Source organism: Magnolia sinica, chromosome 1 (genome assembly GCF_029962835.1).
Source record: "Magnolia sinica isolate HGM2019 chromosome 1, MsV1, whole genome shotgun sequence".
NCBI classification, from domain to species: Eukaryota; Viridiplantae; Streptophyta; class Magnoliopsida; order Magnoliales; family Magnoliaceae; genus Magnolia; species Magnolia sinica.
This window is the reverse complement of record NC_080573.1, coordinates 4,275,557-4,290,605: the sequence shown is the minus strand read 5'-3', so window position 1 is coordinate 4,290,605 and position 15,049 is coordinate 4,275,557. Positions and strand designations below refer to the sequence as shown.

The 15,049-nt window shown below is 41.2% G+C and overlaps 1 non-coding gene across 1 annotated transcript; it reads right to left on the bottom strand.

Moving 5' to 3' along the window:
* Positions 1–14,618: 14,618 nt before the first annotated feature.
* Positions 14,619–14,725, bottom strand: LOC131222877 (small nucleolar RNA R71). Its single transcript, XR_009160216.1, has one exon. It is a non-coding gene; the product is annotated as a small nucleolar RNA R71 (small nucleolar RNA).
* Between the last annotated feature and the right edge of the window lie 324 nt (positions 14,726–15,049).

Here is a 15,049-nt window from a genome sequence, read left to right as displayed (position 1 = left end):
AAAACTATGAAGCATAAGCAAATGATTGTAGCATACAACTAGGGACAAGAAGAAAAGAAAAAAAAAAAAGGAAAAATGAAAAAAATAAAAATAAATCTAGTCTACCCACTACTGTAACCAGAGAATGAAATTGCATAGCCATCTCTCCACGGCACACTTGACAGGACCACATATAGGGGTGGCAATGGGCGAGGCCAGGGTGACGCAGGCCTGAACCAGCACAGGCCTACCATAGCAGACCCAAGCCTGACCCAAAAAATTACTTGGGCCTGGTCCTGACCCGGTCCGACCTGACTTGACCCGAAAATTGATAAAATCTCTAATTCTTGTTAAATTTCTCAATCCATCCATTTATCACTTGCGCCAAAAAAAAAAAAAAAAAAAAAAAAAAATCGTTTTAAAGAAATGAAACCAATGGTCTACATTTAAGATAAATGACTAAGGATTAGAATGACATATTTGTAGAATACAACACCTATATAAAAAGTCAGGTATGGATGGTTGGGTCGGACTAAAATGACCCAGCCCAAACCTAATTCAGAAATTGACCATGCATTCAAGTACCAAGCTAGGCCCATGGCCAAGCTAGTAGGTGCAAGCCTAGGTTGGCCTTATCATGTCCGGCGGGCTATGCGACTTATTGCCATCCTTAACCACATATCAGTCCATCTAGTATCTCTATTGTATATGACAAATGGTTAAAAATGCATGTAGATCAGATGATATTAGCCATCTAATTACTGCACTTCAAACCAATGGTAGAAAAAAGAAAATGGTAGATAGGACTGTCTAATAGATGTGATTTTTTGATACGTGAGCCAGCAATGATAAGGCCCACCAGCAGTAATTTTGCTTTTAGGATAAATCAAAGCCACCATGTTCTAGAATAATTCTTCAAAAGTTAAAAGTAAACTTGAACACTCCAACATGTATGTGCTAAAAATAGTAATTCTAAGCAATAATAGCAAGAAAGACAACTAAAATAAATAATGAAAAATGACCGATGAGAATGAAAACACATACTGCAAGAAACAAGTGTCCAAATTAGATTGTGGCTAGTCTATATTGACAGCCAAATAATTAAAAGAAAAAAAAATAATTAACAAACATATAAAAGATAATTCTAAAATCATAACAAATAAGAACTTATCAAGTGAAGAAATCATACATTACCTTCTAAATTCCTGGGGAGCTCCATGATCACTATAACACATTAACCTTCATAACATTTGAGTGTAATGTTTACTTGAATGCTTTTCCCTCCTACAAAATTATTTTTTCATGCAATTGCATTTGAATCAATATCTTAATTTTCTATTATGTTCCACAACGAGGGAGGATTAAGAGGCAAAGAAGGAGAAAAAAAAAAACCCTGAAACGATCATGAATTAGATGCCGCGTAGAGTCGATACAGAGGTTAGAGATATTTTTTCTATTTATAAGATACTTAAATGGTTTAATGAGAGATAAAATAGTTTTAGGAAAAATTAAAACACCATGATTGGTCAGTTAAAGTAAAGGAGAAAAGAGTGTAGCGACATAAGTGCATCGTTATAGAATACTTTCTTCTTTGGATGTTGGGATACAAAAATAAGGTTTCCTCTTTAGATTTTAAGTATAAAAATTAAAAAGTGCGCTTCTCATCTTATCATAGCTCAGACAAAGCATTAGAAGTCCTAGTGCTAAGATTTGGGATTTTTTGAAGTATATCTTTTGTTTTCTAGCACAGATGTGATGCAGGGAAGAGTGAAGAAGAAGATCACAGTCTTCCTCGAGTGATTAAAACCTTGAATCCACAAGGTAAAAAGTAAAATAATAATAATTTATTATTTGACTAAACTAAAATTTATCCAAAAATAGTAAATTTTATAAATAAAAAATGAAAAGTCCTTGATGATTCCTAACATAATTACAAGCAATTCCTAAGAAAACAGTGTATACTGAAACTGTAAAACGAAAAAAGTGCATCTAAATTAAAACTTAATAAAAATAGTAAGTTTTTTCTCAAAACCAAAATTCAAATTGGAATGAAGCTATTTCTCACGAAATGGACCGATGCGACTCACTACGATGGTCAGTTAACCCCAAATGGCCCGTTACAATAAAGATTGATAGGTTGTGCATCTTGTAACGATACCCAGATCAAAAGTTATGGTGGATTTATTGTTCACATTTCGAACGACAATTTTTCCCTATTCGGAATGAATTTCTTCGAACCGAAGACACCTAGGGCCCAATTGTTACCATATATAATTTTAGGATGTTACCGTATACAATTTTAAGAGTTTATATAATTTAGGACTCTATTAATATTTGCTGTACAGATTATCTTACCATGTATAGATGCTGAATATTAGGAATCAGTTATACTCCGTGTATAGCATATACTTCCGTGTATATATGAAATTTGAATATATAATGAAAGTGGCTAAACTGACAGAGGTAGTTTTTTTCCAAAATTTCTCTTCGTATTCTCTATTTTGACATGGTATCAAGAGCAAGGTTTGAAATTCTTGCCTGTTTTTGATTTTTTTTTCCTTTCTCGAGGTGATTTTGGTGTTGATTTCGGAGCCGCTGTTGATATTTTATAGTTCTTGGGTTTCTGTCGGCATCAAAAGTGGGTGTTTTTGGTTCGGTTTTTGCTGTTGGCACCATCGGTTGCGTTTTCCAGTTCTGGGCTCTTGTTTTCGATTGGTTGTGGATTTCAGAGATCTCTGGTGCCGTGTGCTTCTTTTCGATGCAATATATTTTCTAGTGCGTGTTTGTTTGTGTATTTTTTTCACCGTGCAAGTTATAATTTTTTGGTGAGATATTCTCTCTGTCTCTTGGTTGCATCATGTCATTGGATAAATTAAAATCGTTCCATATTAGGTTTATTGGAAAAAATTATTCTGCTTGGGAGTTTCAATTTAAAGTATTTGTTAAAGGAAAAGAATTGTGGGGTCATATTGATGGAAGTGCTCCCGCACCTCAAGGTGTTGAGGCTTTGTCTAAGTGGAAAATTAAGTATGCTCGGGTTATGACTTGGATCCTTAGCTCGATTGAGCATCATCTTGTTCTCAATTTGAAGCCCTATGAAACCACTGCTGCTATGTGGAATTATCTCAACACGGTTTATAATCAAGACAGCTCCGCTAGGCGATTTCAATTGGAGTATGAGATGACTAATTTCACACAAGGCAGTCTCTCAATTGAGGAATATTTTTCTAGTTTTCAAACTCTTTGGGCTGATTATTCTGACATTGTTTATGCTAATGTTCCCGCTGCAGCTCTCTCTGCTGTCCAAGCAGTGTATGCAACTAGCAAGCACGATCAATTCTTGATGAAGCTATGACCTGACTTTGAAATTGCACTATCTAATCTGATGAATCATCATCCTGTACCATCTCTGGATGCCTGTTTGAGTGAACCTCTTCATGAGGAGCAACGTATCGTAACTCAAGCTGCCATGGAACATCGGGCTAATGTTAGTGCACCTGTTTCTGTGGCTTATGCAGCACAGGGGAGGAATAAGGGTAGAGATATGTGTGTTGTCTAGTGCTTTAGTTGTAAAGCTTTTAGTTATATTGCTCGGGATTATCCCACGAAGTTTTGTAACTACTGCAAGAAACATGGTAATATCATTTCTGTTTGTCCCATTCGACCTGAAAGGAAGCAGGTTACTGCTTATCATGCCTCCACTGGTGCCTCCAGTTCTGCTGCATTGCCTGTTGCCTCGCCGGTTATTCCCATTCCTGCTCCTACAGCCTTAACAAACCCGAACACAGTCACTCCTGAAATGGTACAACAGATGATCATTTCTGCTTTTTCTGCCTTTGGGCTCTCAGGTAATCATAAAGTTTCTTCTAAGCCTTGGTATTTTGACTCCAGCGCCTCTAACCATATGGCCAATACTGTTGTTCCTCTTTCCAATGTCAGAAATTATGATGGAAATTTGAAAATTAACATCGCTGATGGCAGTTCTCTGCCTATTAGTGTTGTTGGTGATCTTTTCTCTTCCTTAACTGATGTTTTTGTGTCTCCTGACCTCTCCACAAATCTTATTTCTGTTGGTCAATTGGTTGATAATAATTGTAATGTCCATTTTTTCCGTTCTGGTTGTGTTGTTGTAACACCCTGAAAATCGGGGGTCGTGCATACACTCAACTTCCGACTTCCCGGGGTCACTTATAACTGGTTTTCATTAATATGCGCTTAAATCAAGTTTAAATGCGCAGCTTAGAGTTATCTGGAACATGGAACACAACCACAACTAGTCTACTGAAATGAAAAGATATATATATATATATATATATATATATATATATATATATATATATATATATATATATATATATGTGCACATGCCCAAAAGAATATATAAGGGTCGCCCAAGGCGTTGCCCAACAAAATTACAAAAATATATTAAAAAAAAGGATGATAAGCTGAGTTCACCACTCAGCGATCCACAATAGGCTGCTAATTTATGACGAACCGCCCAGCTGGAAGTAGAACAGCTCGTCCTCCTCGAACTCATCGCTACCTGCAACTACTAAAGAGTCTGGTTGGTGTTTTAAAACACCGTCCCAGAGTGGGAGTGAGTGATCAACTCAGTGGGTGCTATTAGTCTTAAGTTGCAACAGGCATCAATTTTAATAAGAATTTAATGAAAAGCAATCAATCATAAACATCTATCTAGTCTTGTTAATGTGCATGCATGCAGGAATGATATGATGTATGCCCTCACCACAACGCTCCCTCGTGCGACAACATCTAACGATCGCCAATGCCAACACTCCCTCAGTGCGACCTCGACTGCCGAGTCGCCAACCTAGCTAATGCTATGCAATAATAATGTTAACCGGGTTCTTAGTTAAGTCCATTCATCCAGCAGATTTGAGAATCTGATACACCCCACGTATCAAATGCCCTGAACTAGTTGCGAGGCCAAGACCCCCCAATGTGTGAGGCCGAGACCCCGCGATCCTTGACCCCGTCGGGTTTCCCCCATCCCTGACTTCAAGCACATGGGGGGTGCTGAATGTGGGGTCGCTCGCGGTCACTACGGGGAGGCGCGTCACCCCAGCGTAGGCCGACAGCTCGGACATAGTGTCCCATTCCACCATGCCCGGCTCACGAGACTGTGGATCAATATTCCATCTGGTATCGATGGGCTACATCGGTGGTTGGGTGTTTCAGTTTCCATACATATGTGAGCAAACAAGGTTAACAAACTAGGTGGGTCAGCCAGTAGACTAAACCGCGCAAGCCCAGGCAAGTATGTGGCGGAACGACATCGGGTACAAGCGACCCATGTAGCCTAACTACTGCCGCCCACACGTACTCGTCCAAACCCATGGGTTTAGCCTCAAGGTGGTCCTACCAACGGAACCACCTTCGCTCTCCTCATGTTCTTAACCAACCCAAGGGTAGGAATAGTGACTCATAGCATGCCAATTAGCATGGTTATCATCTAGCATAAAATAATATCATATTTCATATTTCCTCAACATACAATTTAGATTTTCCTATCAAGCAAGCTACTAATATCATGAATCAAGAGTGCATGTGTTTTGTGTGGGTTAGTGAGGAAGCTAAGCACTTCCTATACTTAATAGAACCAAATCACACAAGAGTTAATGGATCATACATGCTATGAGGCAACATCATGTGATAACCAAACAAGAAAAGTACATGCAATCATCCATTCAAACCAAATCATACGAAAGGCAACAACATTCCATAACCATTTCAAGTGAATCGATAGGATCAAGGGTGTGGTCTTCCCTAGGTTTGTCTAGATTCTTAAAATGCATCATACAAGCAAGCAAAATCATTAAACTCATACTAAAATTGGTGCTAGGCCACCTAAGAACAATAGTCCGCACCTTAAGAGGAGATTTCCATTCTTTGAGATCTTAGGGTTTGGGGATTTGGGTAAAACCACCATTTCCTAGATCAAAATCAAGAAGACAACATTAATGCCTATAAATCTACACTAAGTTGCTCTATTGAAGGGAAATATACCATTCTTACCTCCTCTTCTTGGCATGGTGGGTTTGGTGGAGGTTTCCTTGGAGAATAGGTAGAGAGTTTGCAAGTTTGAGCTTCCTTAGGCCCCACCTCCTACCACATACTCTTTTCCTTTCTTCTTCCTCTCTCTTTCTCCTCCTTTCTCCTCTTTCTCTTCTCCCTTTTCTCTCTTCTCTCCTTCCTTTTCTAGGGCAATTTCGTATGGGGAGAAGGGTGCCCCAAATGAGCCCATTTTATAATGCCAGTTTTGGTGGAAATGGCCCCAAGTGTTGGGTTTTTACTATACTAGACCTATGAGAGGGTTTTTCTAAGCTCTAGGGCCCACTATGAGGTGTACAAGTCAATATACACCGTAGGATAGCTTGCTCTAATGATGATCTACGTATGGATATGATTGGCCCGCCATTTGGATGCGCCGATCGACAGATATGATAAGAAGTCTGTTCAACGGTCATCGATAGTCGATCAGGGCCGCGGCTATACGGATATGAGCAGGGAAATATCCTTACTCCATGGGTAAAGTTTGGTCATAAACTGACGGTCCGAAATCCTCAACTTTGCATAAGAGTGGACGACTCAATTCACTTAAGTTCCAACTCCTTCCTTTAGGGTATTTGCACTTCTCATGCACTCGACCTTTGGCTCAAGTTGACCGGTTCTGGACCATACCCAGGTCTGATTCCCGCGATGGATGTCAAGCCCAATGAGACGGACATTATTCTATAGTTTTGGAACTAGTGGTCCATCAACGAGCGGTCTAGAGCTTGTTTAGATAACTAAGGCAGTTTTGGTGGCCCTCTAGCCATGAAATTTATAGGATAGGTATTCCTTGGCCCGATGAAGGGCCATGCAAAATTTGAGAATGATCAGATATGGGGTTTGGTCGCACGGGTTTGATTCGCGATCAACGATCACCGTGCCACGATCGGGACCCAGATTTTTGTGGGCGGGTGTAGAAAAATACATTAGACACTCATCATAAATTATGAAGAAATCTGATGGCTGAAATGTCTTACATTTCAGTTTTATTTACACGTGCCAGATTCTAACTTTGGCATTGGTGGGGCGCATCTGGCAAGTGCCAGATTACACTTCTGGGTGTCCACTGGGTCCGTGGTCCGCGATGGTCCCCGAACCCAGTGAGATCTATGCTCTTCTAAATTTTTATAATTTTTTGACCTTCCCACGTCGCGGTATAGCCCGCACGGGCTGCTGCCAAGTGTAAATGGCCATTTGGCTTGACGGCCTGCACTAGGTTCTATCAGGACCTGTCTGGCCTAATCAATTGGGCTAATCTTAGTCTAGTTTATTTGTGATACCTCACTACGAGTAGCTTAAACGAACGGTCCTGTGGCAAATCCTACGTGGACGCCCCATGACACTGTTCTGGTTGGACGGGACGTTACACTACACCTGATGTTCAAGTGATTGGGAGGATATATTGGTTTCCTACGGCTGATTAATCAGACTGGTGCGGTTCTTTACTGGTACCACCCCTGTATACACTAACATTGAGTGCTAATGGTTATTAAGTAATATTTAGGTTAATTAAAATTAAAAATATATATATATATATATATATATATATATATATATATATTGATGGATTCTTGGAAATCCAAAACGGTGAAAATCCAGGATGTTACAGTTGTGCAGGATCGAGTGTCAGGGAAGATGATCGCGAAGGGGCCTAAAGTGGGACGCCTCTTTCCTCTTCACGTTTCTCTTTCCGCTATTATTCCTAGTTTTTCTTTCCTTTCCTTTGCATGTAATGTTGTTGGTTCTGGAAATAAGATGTGTCATAGACGTCTAGGCCACCCAAACTCTGATGTACTTCGTACTTTGTTTAATTCTGGATTATTGGGAAATAAAGCATGTTCTTCACTTGATCTTTCTTTTGATTATACATCATGCAAACTTGGCAAAAGTAAAGTTCTACCTTTTCCTCATCATGCATCTCGTGCCTCACAATGTTTCGATATTATTCATAGTGATGTTTGGAGGATTGCATCTGTTGGTTCTCATGCGCATTATAAGTACTTTGTTACTTTCATTGATGACTTTAGTCGCTTGACTTGGGTTTACTTCCTTCGTGCTAAGGTCGAAGTTTTTTCAGTCTTTCAGCGCTTTCTTGCCCTTCTTGAGACTCAATTCTCTGCCAGCATCAAGGCTTTGCGCTCTGATTCTGATGGCGAATACATGTCTAATGAGTTTCAGGACTTTCATCAAAGCAAAGGGATCATCTCTCAGCGTTCTTGTCCTTCGACACCACAGTAAAATAGTGTTGCTGAGAGGAAAAATCGCCACCTTCTTGATGTGGTAAGAACTCTTTTGCTTAAATCATCTGTTCCTCCTCACTTTTAGTGTGAAGCCCTTTCCACTGCAGTTCATTTGATCAATTGCTTACCCTCTCCTATGTTAAATCATGTTTCTCCTTTCTTTAAGTTGTTTGGTCATTCTCCTTTATATTCTGATCTTCGTACATTTGGTTGTATTTGTTTTATGCATCTCTCTATGTAAGACCCGTATCCTAGTTCGTACTGTTCCGTCAACTGCCACGATCCTTCTCGTCGAATTCCGGCAACCTATGACGTATAATCGATATTTGCGCCCGACCTTAAGCCGTATCATGTAGAATTGAGTCGGCTTAATCCGAGACTTGTACCATTGCGAACGCACCATCACCGCGGTTCCGGTGTTGCGTCTTGCGCACCGATCCGATACCCTGGCAAGGAGATGTGGGCTAGCGTTTATTTCAAAGAAAACGCCACGCGTTTGCAATCCCAAGAGAATCTCTACATCATGTCCCATCAATCAATCAATCAATGCTTTCTTTCTCCTCAAGTCAAACAATCCCAAGGTCAACTCTTTCTCACCCTCTCTCATACACACCCATGCTAGTCAAGTACACCATCACCTTATATCCATCAACCATCACTTCTCTTACAACAACCCTCTCTCTCTCATTTCTCCAACACATTTTCCAAGCCATTCCAAGAGCAAAAAAGTGGACGTCCAAGCTCTTTCCCAAGTGAGAGAAAAGTGAGCTGTGTGCGGCCCACTTTCCATCCCAAGATCTCTCATCTTAGCCATTCAACTCTCGTCACCTTCCATCAAAGTGAAGCATAAGGAGACCGGCGTTCCAACGGACCAAGAAGATCGAACGGTGGGTGCTTATTAGACTAGATCTTTCCATATTTTTTATGATAGGCCAAGTGAGACCTACCGATCGATGCTATGGATCTCACTTTATACCCTAAGATGTGGCCGATGGCCCATCTTAATTATCATGATCATTCCATGGTGGGGCCATGATGTTTATTTTCTTAATTTGCATGGATAGAGGTCATCTAGACCATACATTTTGGGTGGAAACGGAACTTCCACCGTTGATCTTTGATCTGGTGGGCCCGCATGTATTGGGGCCCCCTTGATGTATGATTGAATGCAAGGGAAGGCTCATAGTGGCGGAGCCCTCCATCACAAGTGTCCCTCGATCTCTCTCTTTCTCTCTCTCTCCCCCTCCTTTTTATTTATTTTCTTTGTGTGTTGATGTGGCCGTGTGGCCCACTTGGATAGAGCCCGCCATGAAGCATGTATTTGATCCAAGCCACTTGTAGGTGAGGCACACTTTATATATGTGTAGGTTCTACACCACCTAGCCATGTGGTGGCCCAGCTAAGCAGGGCCCACCTTAAATACATTCCGATACCCAAAAACAGTCCAGCGTGCATCTGGACGTGAACTTGGAGGTGAACTTGGAAATACAAATAGTAGCTTTGGTTAAAAGCTTTTGGGAATGATTGCTCATGTAGGCCCCACCTTGACGTATGGATTTAATCCACGCCGTCTATTTCATTCTCCCGATCATTTTAGGCGTTGAGCCGAAAAATGAAGCTGATCTGAGTATCTGGTGGGCCATAGCATAGGAAACAGTGGTGTTCACCGTTAAAATACACCCTGCTATTTTTGTACACCGAAATATGCCCAATATTGGGCTTGATGGATTTGTTATGGTCTGTAGAGACCAATGGCTGGGGTGGATTTTTCTGATGCGGGCCCCATATAGGAAAGACCTATGAAAAACCAGTTTCAATAAAATAAAATAAAATAAATTAGGCAGCAGCACTGCTGCTGTTGCTGACGCCAGGATGCACGGCGTCCTGCGTTTGACGCTGGAGGGCAGGGAAGTGGGTCCCATACGTGGGCGCCATCGTGATGTGTTTTGCACATCCACACCGTGCATCTGTTGGGTCCCCTGTGGGATAGTGGGCCATCCAACAATCAGCCCTATACATCGCTCAAGTAGCCCACATCATATGAAACAGTGGTGATTGCACGTCTGCCTTTGAAACCCCTTTTGGGTCCTGAGAGTTTTGGATCCCTATGAAATTTGTTTTTCCCCTTCATTCAGGTCCGTGTGACCTTATTAATGGGTTGGTGGAAGATAAGCATTATGGTGGGCCCCACGTGGGACCCACCTCTTTTTAGAGGATTGGCTGGTGTCCGCCACACACCAGCAATATTGCTGCTGCATAAGATGTCAGCAAGTGCTGTGTGCCCCACCATTGTGCATGCGTTGTATCTATGCCACCCAACCATTTTATTGGGTTGTTGGACGGCCAGTGGACCCCACTCTTGATGTATGTGTTACGTCCAAACCGTCCATATAGTTGGCAAGCTACCTTAAGGCTTGAGACAAAATGAGGCAGATCTCCCTATTAGGTGGACTAAACTCCAAAGATCAGTGGACAGTGATGTCCACCATCCGTTCAAATTTCTTAGGGGCCACAGAAGTTGCTGATCAAGCTTATATTTTTGTTTCCACTTCATCTATCAATATGTTAACTTATGAATGGGTTGGATTTGTGAACTACAGATTGGTGGGCCCAACAAATGATTATGAATGTACCCCTCAACTGATGTGTGTGGTGTGGCCCACACAAGCCACGGATTGACTTGATTTTTATGTTCCAGTGGCCCCACCATGATGTGTGTTTTATACCCACATGTTCATTCATTTTATTAGGGCCGTGGGTCCCATTATCTTATGAGGCCCACCTTACTTGTGTGCCCCAATCATGGGCCACCTTAGGCAAGCCCGCCATGATGTATGTGTTGGACCCACTGTCCATCTATTTTTGCCCAATCAAGGACTGCCTTATGAGGCCCACCTTTGATGTGTTTATGGCCCATCCTAGAGGCCCATTGTAATATATTTGGGGCCCATGGGTTAAGGCCCATTGTGACGTATTTAGGGCCCGTGGGTTGAGGCTCATTGTGATGTATTCAAGGCCTTTTATTGAGGCCCAACTTGATGTGTATGAGGCCCGTGTTGAGGGTCAAATATTGCATATCAGACCCAGTTATTGCATGGATTTACAAGCATGATACCGTTTAATAGCCTGACTTAATCGTGTTTTGTGATGCAGAGTGTATTTACAAGTATGAACTGAAAAAGGGTGCTTAAACTATGGATTTAACGCTCTGATGACACCCAAGGTAAGGGACGGACTCAAGGGGACCAAGATCGATGGAATTACACACCAGGGATCCGAGAAAATCAAGCCATTCACGTTAAAGAGGCCTGAAATTGGTGAAAAATGCAAGATCACATAGTTCTCGCCATCTGATTGACTCAAAACTTTATACATGGCCTGAGGGCCATAAATTAACCGTACATATCAAATTTCAGCCCTCGGATCACTATGGAAGTACCCCAACTGACAGATCAGCCCATAAACCGTTGATTCTGGGCCTACCTGATATCTGGAACTGTCTCAACTTTGGTCTTGACGGTTTAAATAAGATGAGAAAGTAAATGGCTAGATCAGATTTTCGAATCACATCACAGTGGGGCTTGTATTGAGGCGTGTACACTGCACGTGTACACGTACGCGCTGCGCACTGAACGACGTAAAGCGGGTCAGCAGCGCTGACCCATGTCTCCTTCCCAAATACGGAAATTGCCGTTTCACGCGGCGAGACGGACGGACGCTGTCCGTTTTTGCGGACGCTAGTGGGCCCCACACATTGTCCCAGTGGGAAATCCAAACCGTCCATCGTGTAGAGGGCCTCGACTACTACAAAACCTTGCTAAGATTTTACACCCATGCATGCACATGTGCGTGATACAAAGGCCACAAACAGGCGGTCCTGCGACGTTCAAAATAATTTTTGGGGTGATTTCTTCTCTGGGCCGCGTCAATGGACGTTCAAAACCACCCATTCTTGACCGAAATTTCATCCTGAATCTAATGGCCGGGGTGGATTTCCCAGAAAATACCTCTGTGGGGCCCACCGATCACGTCAGCGCCGGACGTGCGAAAGGCTACGCACGTCCGCGAAATCGGACTTTCCAGGCAGTTGTGGTCCACCATCTTTGATCATATGGCAGATCTGAACCGTCCATCGTGTAAGCCAACCAAAATACTTCCAAGAGACGCTGATTTTACAGAAATAATGCAAGGAACGCGATAGTTATGAAGCCCCGAACTTGTCTGCGAAAAGGCTTTCGCTGCGCGTGCGATAGCTTCCCAAATCCGATTTCCACCACTCCAAAAGCTATAAAAAGAGTTCCAAACGTGGAGAAGAGGTCATGCTTGAATAGGGGACGTCGGATAGAGAAAGAGAGGCGAAGAGAGAAGTTTTTGAAATTTTTATGTATTTTTTCTTTATTTTTCTTCTTTTTCCTATGATTATGTTAGGCTAAATCCCTTAGCTAGGGCTAAGAGGTGAAACTTGTGGCGTAATGGGAGCTTCTACAGGTTTGATTTGAACTGAACTGATTGACTTTGTTTTGATTTAAGAAATTCTTTTAGTCATTAATGGTTTGTTGTGATTTAAATTACAGTAGATCTGTGATGGCTTGAATAATTTCTTTCCTTTTATTTTGATGTTCGAAAACCCTGTTGTTCGCCATCGTCTCATAGACATGGTTGGATGATGGAATCCTTCCTAACACTCATACATCTTTTAGTTGGTTATGGATTGGTCTAAGTTCTGTTGTTTACCTTGTCTCTTAGGCATGGACTTGTGATGGAATCATACCTAATTCTTATACCTTTCATCTCTTGAAAACTATATCAAGTAAGTTCAGTATAATATTCATGAAGCAGGCATAAGATCTCCCTGATCTCTACAAGTGGATCCTCTGAATCCCTAGTTCACTTTCTCTGAATTCTTTAAGTTTAGATTAATATTTCACCATTATTCCTCAAATCACAACTGGCTTAGATTTCATCTTAGCCTAGTTCTAGATCTGGTTATTTTCAGATAACGTACAGGTTTCAGTCCCTGTGGATTCGACCTCGGTCTTACCGAGTTTATTACTACATCACAACCCTACACTTGGGGTGTGAACAAGTTTTTGGCGCCGTTGCCGGGGATTGACGGCTACGTTTCCTGAAGATAACTGGTTTTAGGATTAGTTTAAGATTAGGACTTTTCTGATTTTTAGGATTTATTTTAGAATTCTCTAATTTCAGGTTTTCCTTTAATTTTTAGAAATCTTCTATTTAAATAACTTTCTATTTTTAGATAGTTTTCCTTTTTTAGAAACTAACCCAACTTTCTTATTTTGTAGGATTCTGAGATAGGTTTCTAAATTGGAAATTTCTCTCTTCCTTACTATTTCTAGATTAGGATTCCTTTTTAGTAAGTTTCTAATTCTAACTCTTTTAGAATCTAATTTTGTTTCCTATTTTATTTTTAGAATTTTTTTTTTTTTAAATTTTAAGACTTTCTGTTTCGAAACTAACTTTCCTGTTTTGTAGGCTTATTAGAAATTTCTAATTCGGTACGCTCTTTCTAAATTTCTACTTTCTAATTTAGGAATTTCTCCTTGTTTCTTTTTATTTCTATATTTCTCTTCTTAGGAATTTTATAGGCTTGCTATTCTTAGAAACTAACTTGTTTTGTTCTATTTTACAGGTTTCAATTTAGGGACTCCAATTTGGTAACTTTCTTCCAACCCTCTTTCTCTTTTTAGATTTTTATTTCCCTTCTTAGGATTAGGTTTAGAATTTGATTGAGGGCTGCGAGTATTTCATGCCCAAGTGGGCTCGTGACAACACTCGACGTCTCTTGACTGAAGGAGGATTAGTTGAGGGGTTAACTGTCCATCGTAGGACTAGACACCGCTCGAAATCCCCTGAGTTAATTGAGGATATGGCTGAAAATCAACCTCTTCTACCCCAACCTAGGGTAGAGATCTTCAGGATGAGAATGAGGTGCATCAAGCACCCCCGCCTCGTACCTTACGAGATTACTTACAACCGGCGGGGGTGAGTACGCCCTCATGCATGGTTTTTCCTGAGAATGAAGGACACATGGATATCAAGCCAGGGGTGATCCAACTCCTCCCTAAATTTCATGGGCTTGATTCAGAGAATTCTTACTTACATTTAAAAGAATTAGACGAGATCATAGCTACCTTATACTTTCTTAACGTGTCTGATGACACTGTCAGGTTGAAACTCTTTCCCTTTTCTTTAAAAGAGAAAGCCAAGACGTGGTTACATTCACTACGTCCTCGATCAATTGACAGATGGAATGACATGACAAGGGAGTTCATTAAGAAGTTTTTCCCATACTATAAGACGAACACCCTAAGAAAGTCGATCATGAACTTTGCCCAAAGGGAAGATGAAACATTCTTCCAATGTTGGGAGCGGTTCAAGGATCTTGTCAGTTCATGCCCACAACATGGTTTTGAAATGTGGCACATCACGAACTTTTTCTATGATGGACTGACATCTCCCATGCGCCAATTAGTCGAGACGATGTGTAATGGGGAGTTTATGAATAAAGGAGTCGATGAAGTGTGGGATTACTTTGATAAACTTGCTGAGAACACACAAACATGGGATATCTCCCCTAGACCTAGTACTACGTCTAGGCCGACTCACTCCAAGGAAAGGGGTGGAATGTATCTCCTGAGAGAAGACGATGATATTAATGCTAAGGTAGCTAATCTCACTAGGAAACTTGAGGCCATAGAATTTAAGAAGGATAAGGCTAAGGAAATTGTTTGTAG